Source organism: Emys orbicularis, chromosome 19, assembly GCF_028017835.1.
Source record: "Emys orbicularis isolate rEmyOrb1 chromosome 19, rEmyOrb1.hap1, whole genome shotgun sequence".
NCBI lineage: Eukaryota > Metazoa > Chordata > Testudines > Emydidae > Emys > Emys orbicularis.
The window spans coordinates 12068893-12082394 of NC_088701.1; positions in this window are offsets into that span (position 1 = coordinate 12068893).

Genomic DNA, 13502 nt, shown 5'->3' on the forward strand with positions numbered 1-13502 from the left:
GCTTTCTGTATTTTAAAGAATCCTTATTGAGGTTACAGGAACGAACCATCCCGATGTGTAGAAAGAATAGTAAATGTGGCAGGCGACCAGCTTGGCTTAACAGTGAAATCCTTGCTGATCTTAAATACAAAAAAGAAGCTTACAAGAAGTGGAAGATTGGACAAATGACCAGGGAGGAGTATAAAAATATTGCTCAGGCATGCAGGAGTGAAATCAGGAAGGCCAAATCACACTTGGAGTTGCAGCTAGCAAGAGATGTTAAGAGTAACAAGAAGGGTTTCTTCAGGTATGTTAGCAACAAGAAGAAAGTCAAGGAAAGTGTGGGCCCCTTACTGAATGAGGGAGGCAACCTAGTGACAGAGGATGTGGAAAAAGCTAATGTACTCAATGCTTTTTTTGCCTCTGTCTTCACGAACAAGGTCAGCTCCCAGACTGTGGGCAGCACAGTATGGGGAGGAGGTGACCAGCCCTCTGAGAAGAAAGAAGTGGTTCGGGACTATTTAGAAAAGCTGGATGAGCACAAATTCATGGGGCCAGATGCCAGGGCCACCCAGAGGATTCAGGGGGCCTGGGGCAAAGCAATTTCAGGGGCCCCTTCCATAAAAAAAAGTTGCAATACCATAGAATACTATATTCTAGTGGGGGCCTGGGGCAAATTGCCCCACTTCCCCCCCCCCCGGTCGGCCCTGCCGGATGCGCTGCGTCCGAGGGTGCTAAAGGAGTTGGCAGATGTGATTGCAGAGCCATTGGCCATTATCTTTGAAGACACAAGGTGATTGGGGTAGGTCCCAGATGACTGGAAGAAGGCTAATGTAGTGCCCATCTTTAAAAAAGGGAAGAAGGAGGATGCGTCAGGCCAGTCAGCATCACCTCAGTCCCTGGAAAAATCATGGAGCAGGTCCTCAAGGAATCAATTCTGAAGCACTTAGAGGAGAGGAAAGTGATCAGGAACAGTCAGCATGGATTCACTAAGGGCAAGTCATGCCTGACTAACCTAATTGCCTTCTATGAGGAGATAACTGACTCTGTGGATGAGGGGAAAGCAGTGGATGTGTTATTCCTTGACTTTAGCAAAGCTTTTGATACAGTCTCCCACAGTATTCTTGCCGGCAAGTTAAAGAAGTATGGGCTGGATGAATGGACTATAAGGTGGATAGAAAGCTGGCTAGATCGTCAGGCTCAACAGCTAGTGATCAATGGCTCCATGTCTAGTTGGCAGCCGGTATCAAGCGGAGTGCCCCAAAGGTCGGTCCTGGGGCCGGTTTTGTTTAATATCTTCATTAATGATTTGGAGGATGGCGTGGACTGCACTCTCAGCAAGTTTTTAGATGACACTAAACTGGGAGGAGTGGTAGATATGCTGGAGGGTAGGGATAGGATACAGATGGACCTAGACAAATTAGAGGATTGGGCCAAAAGAAATCTGATGAGGTTCAACGAGGACAAGTGCAGAGTCCTGCACTTAGGACGGAAGAATCCCATGCATTGCTACAGACTAGGGACCGAATGGCTAGGCAGCAGTTCTGCAGAAAAGGACCTAGGGGTTACAGTGGATGAGAAGCTGGATATGAGTCGACAGTGTGCCCTTGTTGCCAAGAAGGCTAACGGCATTTTGGGCTGTATAAGTAGGGGCATTGCCAGCAGATCGAGGGACATGATCATTCCACTCTATTCGACATTGGTGAGGCCTCATCTGGAGTACTGTGTCCAGTTTTGGGCCCCACACTACAAGAAGGATGTGGAAAAATTGGAAAGAGTCCAGCGGAGGGCAACAAAAATGATTAGGGAGCTGGAGCACATGACTTATGAGGAGAGGCTGAGGGAACTGGGATTGTTTAGTCTGCAGAAGAGAAGAATGAGGGGGGATTTGATAGCTGCTTTCAACTACCTGAAAGGGGGTTCCAAAGATGATGGAGCTAAGCTGTTCTCAGTGGTGGCAGATGACCGAACAAGGAGTAATGGACTCAAGTTGCAGTGGGGGAGGTTTAGGTTGGATATTAGGAAAAACTTTTTCACTAGGTGGGTGGTGAAGCACTGGAATGGATTACCTAGGGAGGTGGTGGAATCTCCTTCCTTAGCGGTTTTTAAGGTCAGGCTTGACAAAGCCCTGGCTGGTATGATTTAGTTGGGAATTGGTCCTGCTTTGAGCAGGGAGTTGGACTGGATGACCTCCTGAGGTCCCTTCCAACCCTGATATTCTATGAGAGGTAACAGAGCCAGAGGAAATTCAATTCAGTGCTAACTCTTCGTTGGGGATGGAAAAGCAACAAAAATGATTAAAGATCTAGAAAACATGAGCTATGGGGAAGATTGAAAAAACTGGATTTGTTCTGTCTGGAGAAGAGAAGGCTGAGAGGGGACATGATAACAGTTCTCAAATACATAAAAGGTTGTTACAAGGAGGAGGGAGAAAAATTGTTCTTCTTAACCTCTGAGGGTAGGACAAGAAGTAATGGGCTAAAATTGCAGCAAGGGCGGTTTAGGTTGGACATTAGGAAAAACTTCCTAACTGTCAGGGTGGCTAAGCACTGGAATAAATTGCCTAGGGAGGTTGTGGAATCCTCCATCATTGGGGATTTTTAAGAGCAGGTTGGACAAACACCTGTCAGGGATGGTCTAGATAATACTTGGTCCTGCCTTGAGTGCAGGGGACTGGACTAGATGACCTTGAGAGGTCACTTTCAGTTCTGTGATTCTATGGAATATGGGTGACCATTTATAATATTATGGATACCAATATTACAAAATTGCAATGAATCTTACAAGATATGCCATGTATGATATCAGTCAAAAAGTTATGATTTGCTAAGTATGCTAATTTTGTTTATAAGCATGTATCATCTTTGCATCGTGCATTATAAATGTGTGATATATCTGTGCTGTGTTTCTAGGTGACACCCCCAGACAGATTGGCATCAGCACTATCCAGTCTGTTTGATGGCCTATCAAGGGTAATCAGCTATACCAGTGTTTCTCAAACTGGGGTCCGCGAGGGTACTCCAGGGGGTCCACAGGCCCCCCTGACCAAGTCCTCCACCTCCCTCCCAGTGCCTTCTGCACGCTGGGGAACAGCTGTTCAGTGGCATGCAGGAGGCGCTGGGAGGGGGAGGGGCGGGGATAGGGGGCGCTCAGGGGAGGCAGTGGAAAGAAGCAGGGAAGAGGAGGAGAAGGGGTGGAGCGGGAGCGGGAAGAGGTGGGGTGGGGCCTTGGGGGAATGGATGGAATGGGGGTGGGGCCTCGGGCTGAGCAGGGCTGTTGGCGGTCTGTGAACATTTTTAAATCAAAATGGGGATCCTTGGGTTGCTAAAGTTTGAGAACCGCTAAGCTCTACAATGGACCCATTGAGAGAAGCCAGGGGCTATGCCTATGAGTCAGCAGGACATGTAGGGACATGCCTATGGACAGGGGACTCTAAGTATCTTTCCATGCCCATGTGCTGTGAGCTAGTGTTTGGGACAGAGGAAGTACAAACCATATGGAAAAGGATATAAAAAGGCAGCTGCATCACCTCCATATGTCTTCAATCCTGCATCTCACCTCTGCAGTAACTTCTCTACAAACGGACAAAGGTCTGATAGACCCCCTCTAAGCTTTGGGTGTGTTCCAGAGGGACTTTACAAGCCAGCAAACTCGCCAACACTGCTATGAACCTGATATATGGACCTTGAAGTCATATGTATCAGATTGCTTTGATCATTTAACAGCTCTCTTCTCTTTTTTTTCATGTATAATAAAACCACTAGTTTTAGATACTAAAGGATTGGCTGGCAGTGTGGTATTTTCCACACTAATCCAAACTAATATTGCACTGGCAATGTGGATGCCCCTTTGGGGATCAGAGGAACATTTTGTTAAGTGAATAGAGTTTTAAGTAACTTCTCACTTTACTGGACCTATCTGCTGATTGGGAGCCAGAAACTGGAATGCAATAAAGGGGGCTAAGGGATTTCTTTTTTTCAGCTTCTCGATAACCAGTGTGGGGGATCCAGAGCACAGATTGTGACTGGTTGGTGATTCTAACTACAGAGTTAACCACCAGTTTTAGGGGAATCTGCTCTCCTTTTTGCAGCCTGCCCTGGCCACAGATTATACTCTGAGGTTCCTACTCAGCATTCATTCTGTCAAAATTCCCACTGATTCTACCTGAGTAAGGAGCTCAGAGTTCAGCCCTTTGAGCTGAGTCTGACAGTGAGATACCTCCACTCCGGTGAGAGACCCATAAGGAGTGCGAAGCTGGAGAGATGGTCACAGCTGCAGATGGTGTGAGTGCTGTTCGTGTGCAGAGCGGTGCAGCTGTCTGGAGTCCAGGTGCCTTTCCCAGCGATGAATTTCCAGTGAACACAGAGAGCCTCTTCCTCCTCTTTCTTTGCCTGGAAACAAAAACACCCCATCATCATCCTCACTGGTTCATGGGGACAATACTGTTTCTTTTGTCACACATCTCTAATAGACAATAAGAAACCTGAAGTCACCAAGGGCTTCATGGTTCTCATTGTGCTGCACGTAACAGCCATTTGGGACTTCCCATTGGCAGTGGAAATACAAGCGAGATCCTCCAGCTCCAATAGCAGAAGGCCCTGACCCCAGAGCTAAAGTGGTAATTCCCTTAACTCTCAGCACTGTAGGGTCTATGACACACAATTGTGCAGTTCCATTTTGAGCCAGGGCTGCCCGGGGGGCAAGTGGGGCAATTTGCCCCAGGCCCCGGGCCCCACAGGGGCCCCCACGAGAATATAGTATTCTATAGTATTGCAACTTTTTTTTATGGAAGGGGCCCCTGAAATTGCTTTGCCCCGGGCCCCCTGAATCCTCTGGGCAGCCCTGTTTTGAGCCATTAAAAGGCATTCACACACCCGCCCACAAATACCCACATGCACTCTAGCAAGTTCATTACTTCATCAAAGAAGGCACCATCTCATGCTGTTTCCCTGAACTCTGCTATCTATAGGGCAGAGATTCCCAAACTGTGGGGTGCGCCCCCCTAGGGGGACATAGACGAACCTTCTGAGGGACATGACAGGTCCTGGGTCAGCCCCCATGAGGGGCGGAATGAGAGTCCAACCCAGTCCCTCCCCACCCTGAGCTCTGCTCTGGTCCCACCCGTAGCCGCATCCCTGACTTCCAGCCCCATGTCTGGGACCGTCCCCAGCCTCAGCATGGCTCCACTTCCAGCCCCAGCCCCTTACGGCTCCATTCCTGGCACAGGGCCCAGGCTGGGAGCAGGGGTGGGGCTGGGAGCAGAGCCGCACCTGGCCATGGGCTCAGTTGCTGGCCCCCACCACAGCCCAGCTGCTGCTTCACTCCCAACGTCAACCTCGGCCCCCGGCCATGGCTCTGGCCCTGCTCCTGCCCCCAGACCCAACCCCGCTGCGGACGCAGCCTCAGCCCCCTTACCCCTGTCTGTGTCCTCTCCCCCTGCCCCTGAACCGTGGTCTGAACCCAGCCCCAGCTCAGAGGGAGAGGTGTGGACAGGGTAAGCGGGGGTGATCCTCAAAAGTTTGGGGACCACTGCTATAGGCAGTTGCTTTCCAGTTATTCCTGATCTAAGGGGTGATCCAGGCACAGCTGTTACTTCTGAGCGTTTTACATGATGAATCATAACCCAATCAGGCCTGGTGTGAACCCTATGTAATGTCCTCCAGCAAAACAGCCCCAGTGTCAGGACTGAAGAAGCTCCCTCTGTTTCTCAGATAACTGTTCCTCAGTCCAGAAAGGCAACAGAACTCAAATGCCCTGCAGGAGACGCACCTTTTAAGTGACCAACTGGAGCCCCTGGCACAGAGCAAAGTAAAAGGATCTACACTCACCTGTCTATGGCGTAGGGTGAAGTTCACAGGTTTGGAGAGGTTCATGGGCCTCCCATCTCCGACAGCCCCACTCACCACCCTGGAATTCAGGTGAAAATTCCTCAATTTCTCATCAGCCATTAGATCTCCCTCGTTGAGAAATCTCTTGTTAATGATGGAGTCCAGGGTGGAGTAAGAAATAAAAGCAACAGCCCAAGAATCTGAAAACATGAAATGATGCCTCATCATAGAGCCAGGGACACTGAGACAAAGAAAAAGCAAGCCAGGTGCCAAAGGTCACAGCGAGTGTGGGGCAGAACTGGGGAAAGAACCCAGGAGTCCTGGCTAGCAGTTTGAGCTTTAACCACTAGAGCATGTTGCCTCCTCCCTCTTCTTCCACAGAAGCACTTCTGTGTTGGAAACATTGGCATGCACTATGGGAGTTTCAGAATAGCAGCCGTGTTAGTCTGTATCCGCAAAAATAACAGGAGTACTTGTGGCACCTTAGAGACTAACAAATTTATTAGAGCATAAGCTTTCGTGGCCTACAACCCACTTCTTCGGATGCTATATGCATCCGAAGAAGTGGGTTGTAGCCCACGAAAGCTTATGCTCTAATAAATTTGTTAGTCTCTAAAGTGCCACAAGTACTCCTGTTATTTTTACTATGGGAGTGTGATTCCTAAAGTGCACTAACGTACATTAAAGCACACTAGGGAACCTTTAGTGCACACTAGTAGGGTCTATAAAGACCAATTAATGCACAGTACATTAGTGCTCTTTAGAAATCATACCCCCATACTGCACATTATCTAGCTAGGTAGACAGTCCTAGGTGAAAGGCACTGAGGTGAAGCCGTAGTTTTTCTTGGTTAGGAGAGGCAGAGGGGTTGGTTAGTGAGGAGCTTTCCCTGGTGATAAAGAATTAAGAACCAGTCCCAGTTAGGTCATACTGGCCTGAAAATCAGAGTAAAATTGGTAAATATTATCCTGGTTCCATTCCAGGACGTCACGCACGTCAACCTGGGGCCTAGCTGGGCTCATCATCAGGACATCATGTGTTGGGCCAACGGATCTCTGATCTTTCCATTCTCTGGACCAATTCATATGCCTATCAAAGCTTCTCTCTCCTCCCTGCCCCTCCCACTGCTCGGTTTTCATGCTGCAGGACAACCAGGAATGAAGGGCTCTGCAGAGCTCAACGGCCTGAAAAACACTGGCTCAGCCAACAAGGTCCACACTAGTGTCAGGATAACAGAGGAAAGCAAGCCAGCCTGGGGTGAGAGGAAGGGGAGAACTAGGGCTGGGGTTTGGTGTCTAGTTACAGGGGGGAGTGCCTGGGAAGCACCAGGATGATACCTTCTGTGGCTGCTCTGGTGACCGTATCGCAGTGAATGTCCATTGTCTCCTCCTGAGCTCTCAGCCTGAAGACCTCATCACAGGGACCTGCAGCCGGGACAACGAGGAGCGTCTCGATAGCTGGGGAGGGAAATGGCAAAGCCTCTTGCTGCAAGGGCAAGGCAGGTTTGGAGCTCCACTCTCTCTGAATCCCACCCCCCCCCCCTTTCTCCTCACCTCCATTTCTCTGTGTTTCCCTGAGCCCCTCTGGCTGACCTTCTATGATCCATCATCCCTGCGTCCCCATGAAGATGCCACTGTGCCAAGAGGCAGAAGGCAACGTCTCCCTGCTGCCTCACCTCTGCGCTTTAGCAGGGGAAGCAGCAGGAAGGGGTTTTGCTGGGGCAGGGAGTGAAAGGAGGACGCAATGGCAGCTGCCTGTGGCGACAGGAGATTGGCATTGCTTTTAAAACCCTCTCAGGCAGCTGCCATTGCTGCAAAGCCCCAGGGCTGGGTTTATGGGTGGCGGGTAGCATAGGCCGGGGAAGGCTGTGCCTCCCCAAACAGCCTGGCATGGCCCCACCCATGCTCCGCCCCCAGGTCCCCTCCTGCCTGCTTCCAATTCCCTTCCTGCTCTTCTGTGGCTGAGAGGCTGGGGCAGGCAGGCTGGGGCAGGCAGGCTCCAAGGCCCAGGGCTGGGAGGGCTGGGGTTGGGGTTGGGGCCATGCCACGTCACACTGCCTGCCCATCCGCCCGACGCTGGAGTTGGGGACGATCTGACTGCCCGGTGCTCCAGGGCTGGGGGTGCTCCCACTGTGCTGCCCGCCCCGCGCTCCGGGGCTGGGGTAGGGGTGCCAGTGGAAGAGAGGGGGTGGAACGGGAGGGATGGGCCTTGGGCAGAGAGGGAGGGGCCGGGGACTAGCCTCTCTAAATGGCTCATTCACCTGCCACCCATGGCTGTGTTATAAACCCTGAGAGAGGCAGCAGTGGTGTTCTGTATTGAAAAGAGTATAACCCACTATCTCACAGCCTCCACGAGGCAATGTGGGAGCCTCCCATCCTCCTCACCCATAGACTCTGTTGTCACGGTCTGGGTCTTCATCTCCGGAGACATCAAAGCAGCTGTCAGTGCAGCCAATTCCACACTCTGCAGGAGGAACGTCATGGTGGAGGCAATTTCCCTCTTCTTCTCATTCCCACCAGCACTGAGGGTGGAGCTATTCAGGAAGGAACCAAAGGGGCCAGTAACTTCCTGAGATTGGGAAAGGAAACACCCTGAGAAGGAGGGAGGATTTCAGTGGTTCATGAGCCACATTCTTCAGACTCCCAGGGGAACAATGACCCTCTTAGGGACATACGGGTTCATAGTGACCTTCCCCACTCAGAGGGACTGCAGCATTCTCAAAGAGGGAGCCCTTTACAGAGCGAGTGAGGCTACTGAGGCTTGCTCAGGACTCCACAGTAGGCTGAAGCCAGGGTAGGGCTAACGCCCTGTGTCATTCGCTCCTCATCCCTGGTCCCTTCAGTGTACGGGCCAGAGAACATTGCAACAAATCAGCAGGCATCTAGGTTCTCTCTGTGTTACCCCCGAGAGACTTTGGATCTTCCTAGGACAGAACCCAGATCCCCTACCACTTAAGCTAGAGAGCATGCACATGTGCACACACACCCCTTTTCTGAAGAGCAGCTACAATGCCCCCCAAAGTGAGACTGCTATTCCAGTGCTCAGGGCATTTGGCCATAGTACGCCCACACATGTAGGGGCAGAACCTCTGACCTGCAGCGATACTGCTCTGTCCTGGGCACACATGGTCTCCAAATTCACTAAGGTTGAATTCACGAAGGAGCAAAATTCACTGGTGCTGCCCTGCAGAACAATCAGAGGAAATGGGTTATTTCTGCAAGCATGGAAACGCCACCCAAAATTAAGGTTAATGGTTCTGCAGAGCGATGTTGCTTTGACCTGTGGCTGGCTGGCTGTGCCACTGAAATGCTTACAGATTACGACATGTTAAGGCTAAGTGTGGTGAAGCCCACAGACACGCTGATATTTCACATAGTATTGAAGCTTTCATGCATATTAATGAATTTCTCCTTCCCTTCCTCACAGGGGTTTGTAAGGATTATTATCCTCCTTCTACAAGTGGGGAACCGATGCACAGAGAGACTGAGAAAATTGCCCAAAGTCACACAGTGAGTCTGGGGCAGAGATGGGAACCGAACTCTGACTTCCTGTATTTCTGGCTGGTGCCTTAACTGCAGAACTCTGATGTACAGTGGGGGCGTCACACACCTAAGCATGATACGGTCAAGTTTTCAGAAGCACTTTGTGTTGGACTGATTCTGCTCCCACTGCAGTCAGTGGTAAACCCTGGATAAGCAGAGAATTCTTAGGCTCAAGGTTTTGTGTGTACTCTTTGTGAAAACCCTCAAAGCCCAAATAAACCCCTTCCACGTACCTGCAGAAAGACATCTTTGCACATCTCCATCTGCTCTTTTATCTCTAGAGTCTCAGTCTGGCATTTAAAGGTAACATCTAGCAACAGAAAGAGAGGCAGGACAATTACATCAGGTCAACATCTGCAGGGCTAAGGTTTTCAAAAGTGTCTTGTAATCTGAAACCTCTTTATAGGGCCCTGACATTCAAAAGTACTGAGTACTCACCCTCTGAAAATCAGGCCCCTTTAAGGTCTCAAGTTAGACAACCAAAATCACAAGGCAATTTTGAAAACCTTGGCCTAAGTGACACACTAAGGCCACACACACAGGGACTCTAGGACAGAGCTGGGAATGGAAGCTTGATCATTTGAGTCCTAGCCTAGCATTTTAGCCACAAGGGCCATCCTACCAGGCAGGGCTGCCTGGAGGGGCGGGGGGGGGGGGGCAAGTGGGGCAATTTGCCCCAGGTCCCCGGCCCCGGAGGGGCCCCCACGAGAGTATAGTATTCTATAACTTTTTTTTATGGAAGGGGCCCCCGAAATTGCTTTGCCCCAGGCCCCCTGAATCCTCTGGGCGGCCCTGCTACCAGAATATAAAGTTGATGATCTACTGAAACCCAGCAGGTGTTTTCTCCCTTTAATTCCACTGATTCCTTAAGCCCTGTCTATCTCACAACTTTCAACTGAGTCTGTAATCAGTTAGCAATACATTCGGCCCTAAAAGCCTGGTGTGTGTCCACACATCACCTGGTTAATACTCATTTAAGCTTTGTTTGTGTAGCTCATTGATCAGTGTGTGTTATGTGTCCTCTAGGGGCTGGTCCACCGAGGGTCTGGTTCTGCCACAGCTCCTAGCTATGGGAGTTCATCCCTCAGCTCAAACAGTAGGGGGTCATGCAGTTACAAGATCATGGGTTTGATCCTTGGTGATAACCAAGATGACGGTTGTTACATCTATAGTCGAGACGTTTCCCTTCCCAGGATCTGTTCTAACCCTGCTATTGTACTTCTAAAAGGCCGGAGTCTCATCAAGGTATGTCTGCACTAGAAACGCTAAAGTGGCGCAGCTGCAGCTGTGCCACAGTAGTGTAGACACTGACTGCAGTGATGGAAGGGTTCTTCCATTGCTGTGGTAAATCCACCTCTGAGAGCTGGTAGCTAGGACAAGAGACGAATGCTTCTGTTGACCTAGTGCTGCCTACACTGAGGCTTAGGCTGGGGCTTATGATTGACTGAAGTTTCAGGTGTTGAGCAGGCCTCAGTTACACTAAAAGCCTTATGTTGTGCTGGCCTGGAAAAGGTGGTTAAAGTGGGTGTAAAAGTCTCCTAAGAATGTTCCCTGTGGAGGGACCCTCCACAGCTAGTGTGGAACTGGTAGAAGGGCCTTTACATGATCTTGGCTTCATATGCCAGGCAGATCAAGGATGTGATCAGAATGCACCATGCTACAGCTACTTTCTGGTTCTCAGGGGCCATGGGAAGCAGAGGATAAATTACAGCATCCCTGCATGGTCCCAGAATGCATAGAGCACAAAGGTGGCTTAAAGCTACCTTTTCCTCCACCCTTTCTATTCCCCGCCGCAAGCACGGGAGTGGCATAAGTAAGAATCAGGCACAAAATTCTCTTGGGTACCCAGAGGGCATTACAACCAAGTGTAGGAGGAAGAGTGCAACAGTTCTTAAACCAGTTCAGAACAGCTGGTGAGCATCTGCCTAACTGCATCAGCTGGGCTGAAACTAGTTGGGTGCAGCTAGCAACACAGGCACAATCTTAGTCCTGGACTACACCTAAAATTTAGGTAGATCTAGCTATGTGAAAAATTCACACCCCTGAGAGACGTAGTTAAGGCGTCCTAAGCCCAGTGTCGACACCATTAGGTTGACAGAAGAATTCTTCCATCAACCTAGATGCCACCTCTCGGCAGGGTGGATTAACTACAGTGACAGAAAAACCCCTTCCACCGCTGTACCAAGTGTCTACACTACAGTGCTACAGAGGCACAGCTGCAGCACCGTAGCTGTGCTGCTGTCGCTTCTGTAGTATGGACACAGCCTAAGTAACTGTGGCTAGTGGTGGCCTAGGATGGCATGTTGGCCAAATTCTCAGCTGCTTTAACTCAATGGAGCCCCATCAAAATCAACAGACTTTCCACCAGGCCCATGGTTGCCTCCCTGGTTGTGACACTGTTTTCTTTGCAGCATGGACACAAACTGTGGTCAAAATAGATTTAAAACCCATGCTACTCACTTTTCCTGCAGGAACCCGGAATCCCATAGCTGTCCATGGCGGCAGTGCCAACACTCAGGAGCACAAATGGAGAGCTCGGATGTTCCACAGCATGGGATCTGATGGCAGGTCCAAGCGTAGGCATGCTCCAAACGAACTCAGTGCCAGGGACTCGGTTCCACACCACATCCCTTAGAGGCTGATTGTCTAGGATGATGGCGCCAGTCTCTGATGTATTGGCCACCATCAAGGCAAAGTTCTCGAAACCCTCTTGGGCATTTATAGAATACATCCGGCAGTAACTGGCAATATCTGGAACATTCATCAGGAAGGCATGGTAGGAATTAGGGAGAGGTGCACCCAGGCTGTACAAAACCACTTGGATGCCCACATTAGCAGAGATGTAGACTGGGATCGAGGGCTTGACAGGACGCTGGAGTACACTGCCTCCTGCAAGAGTAACAGTCTCTTGCTGTTCTCCTAGTTGATACAACACAGTTGTGTTCTGGGAAGCAGTGATGTAGACTACTTCATCTACTTTCTGCCAGGGTAATGGAGGAATGATGTATGTTGTACCCCAGCTGCAAACTGGTAGGAGCTGCTCAAAGACATGGTTGCATTTTGTGTTATTACAAAAACACCCCTGGCCAACCAAGACAGCCACTGGCTTTTCTGAGACAATCCTGGTGCCAGACAAATCGGCTATGCCTTGAAACTGGATGCCTTGGAAAGCGAGGAGCTTAATTTCCAGTTTGGTGCCAGTGGAGTAGATCTGTGTTAGGTAATGTAACTTGCCTTTCACATGGACCTCCACGGAGTTGGGCTCTTGGTACGTCACAACAGAGAACTCTGGGTAACTATCTAAGGATTCTGTAGAGGGAGTCACTATGTAGTGTTCATTTCCCAAGCTGGAGACAGGATACAGCACAGTGGTCTCAGGGGTCACATCTTTGTTCCTGACAGACACTACTGAGATATCTTTGTCAGCCTTGACTAGGACCACCTTGGAGAACTTGATAACACCCTTAATTCCCACTGACTCTGGTAGCCCAACCCGCACCATCTCTCCCCGATTTACCATAATCTTCTCCTCAAATCTTCCCCCGCCAAACGGGTAATTGGAGATGGAAACAGACACTGAAGTGAAGGCAAAGTAACCAGTAATTTGCACTTCAAATTGACTAGAGTTCCCACAGTCGTCCATGTAGGAGGTGATGAATTCTCTTCCCAGAGTCTCAGTCTGACATGTGCCTGCAAGGAAAAATAGCAATAAAACCTTAGAGGTGGAGAGGGAAACTGTCAAAAGGTGGATAGAGTAAAAGGGACTGGATCAACTTTGTTCAGGCCAAAAATTAAGGTCCAGTAAAAAAGAAAAGGTACTTGAAAAACCTTAATGCAGCTAGAAATTTTCCCCATTATATTTTAATCTAAATGAAAATATTTTTTATTAATAGTAAATATTATTTTAAATAATGAAAAAGCACAACTTACCAAACACGACTTCGGGGAATGTTCCAATCTGGATCAGAACTCGACGATTGTCCCTGATCTCTCTAATAGTTCAGAACCAGAATCCTGGATCCAAACACTCATGGAAACACAGAAAAATTTCAGATCCAGATGCTCACTTAATGATTTGGACTCAGCTCTAAGAATAATTGTTTGCCCTTCCCGAGCATCGCCTGTCTAAGCTCAAAACACTTTACAGACAGAC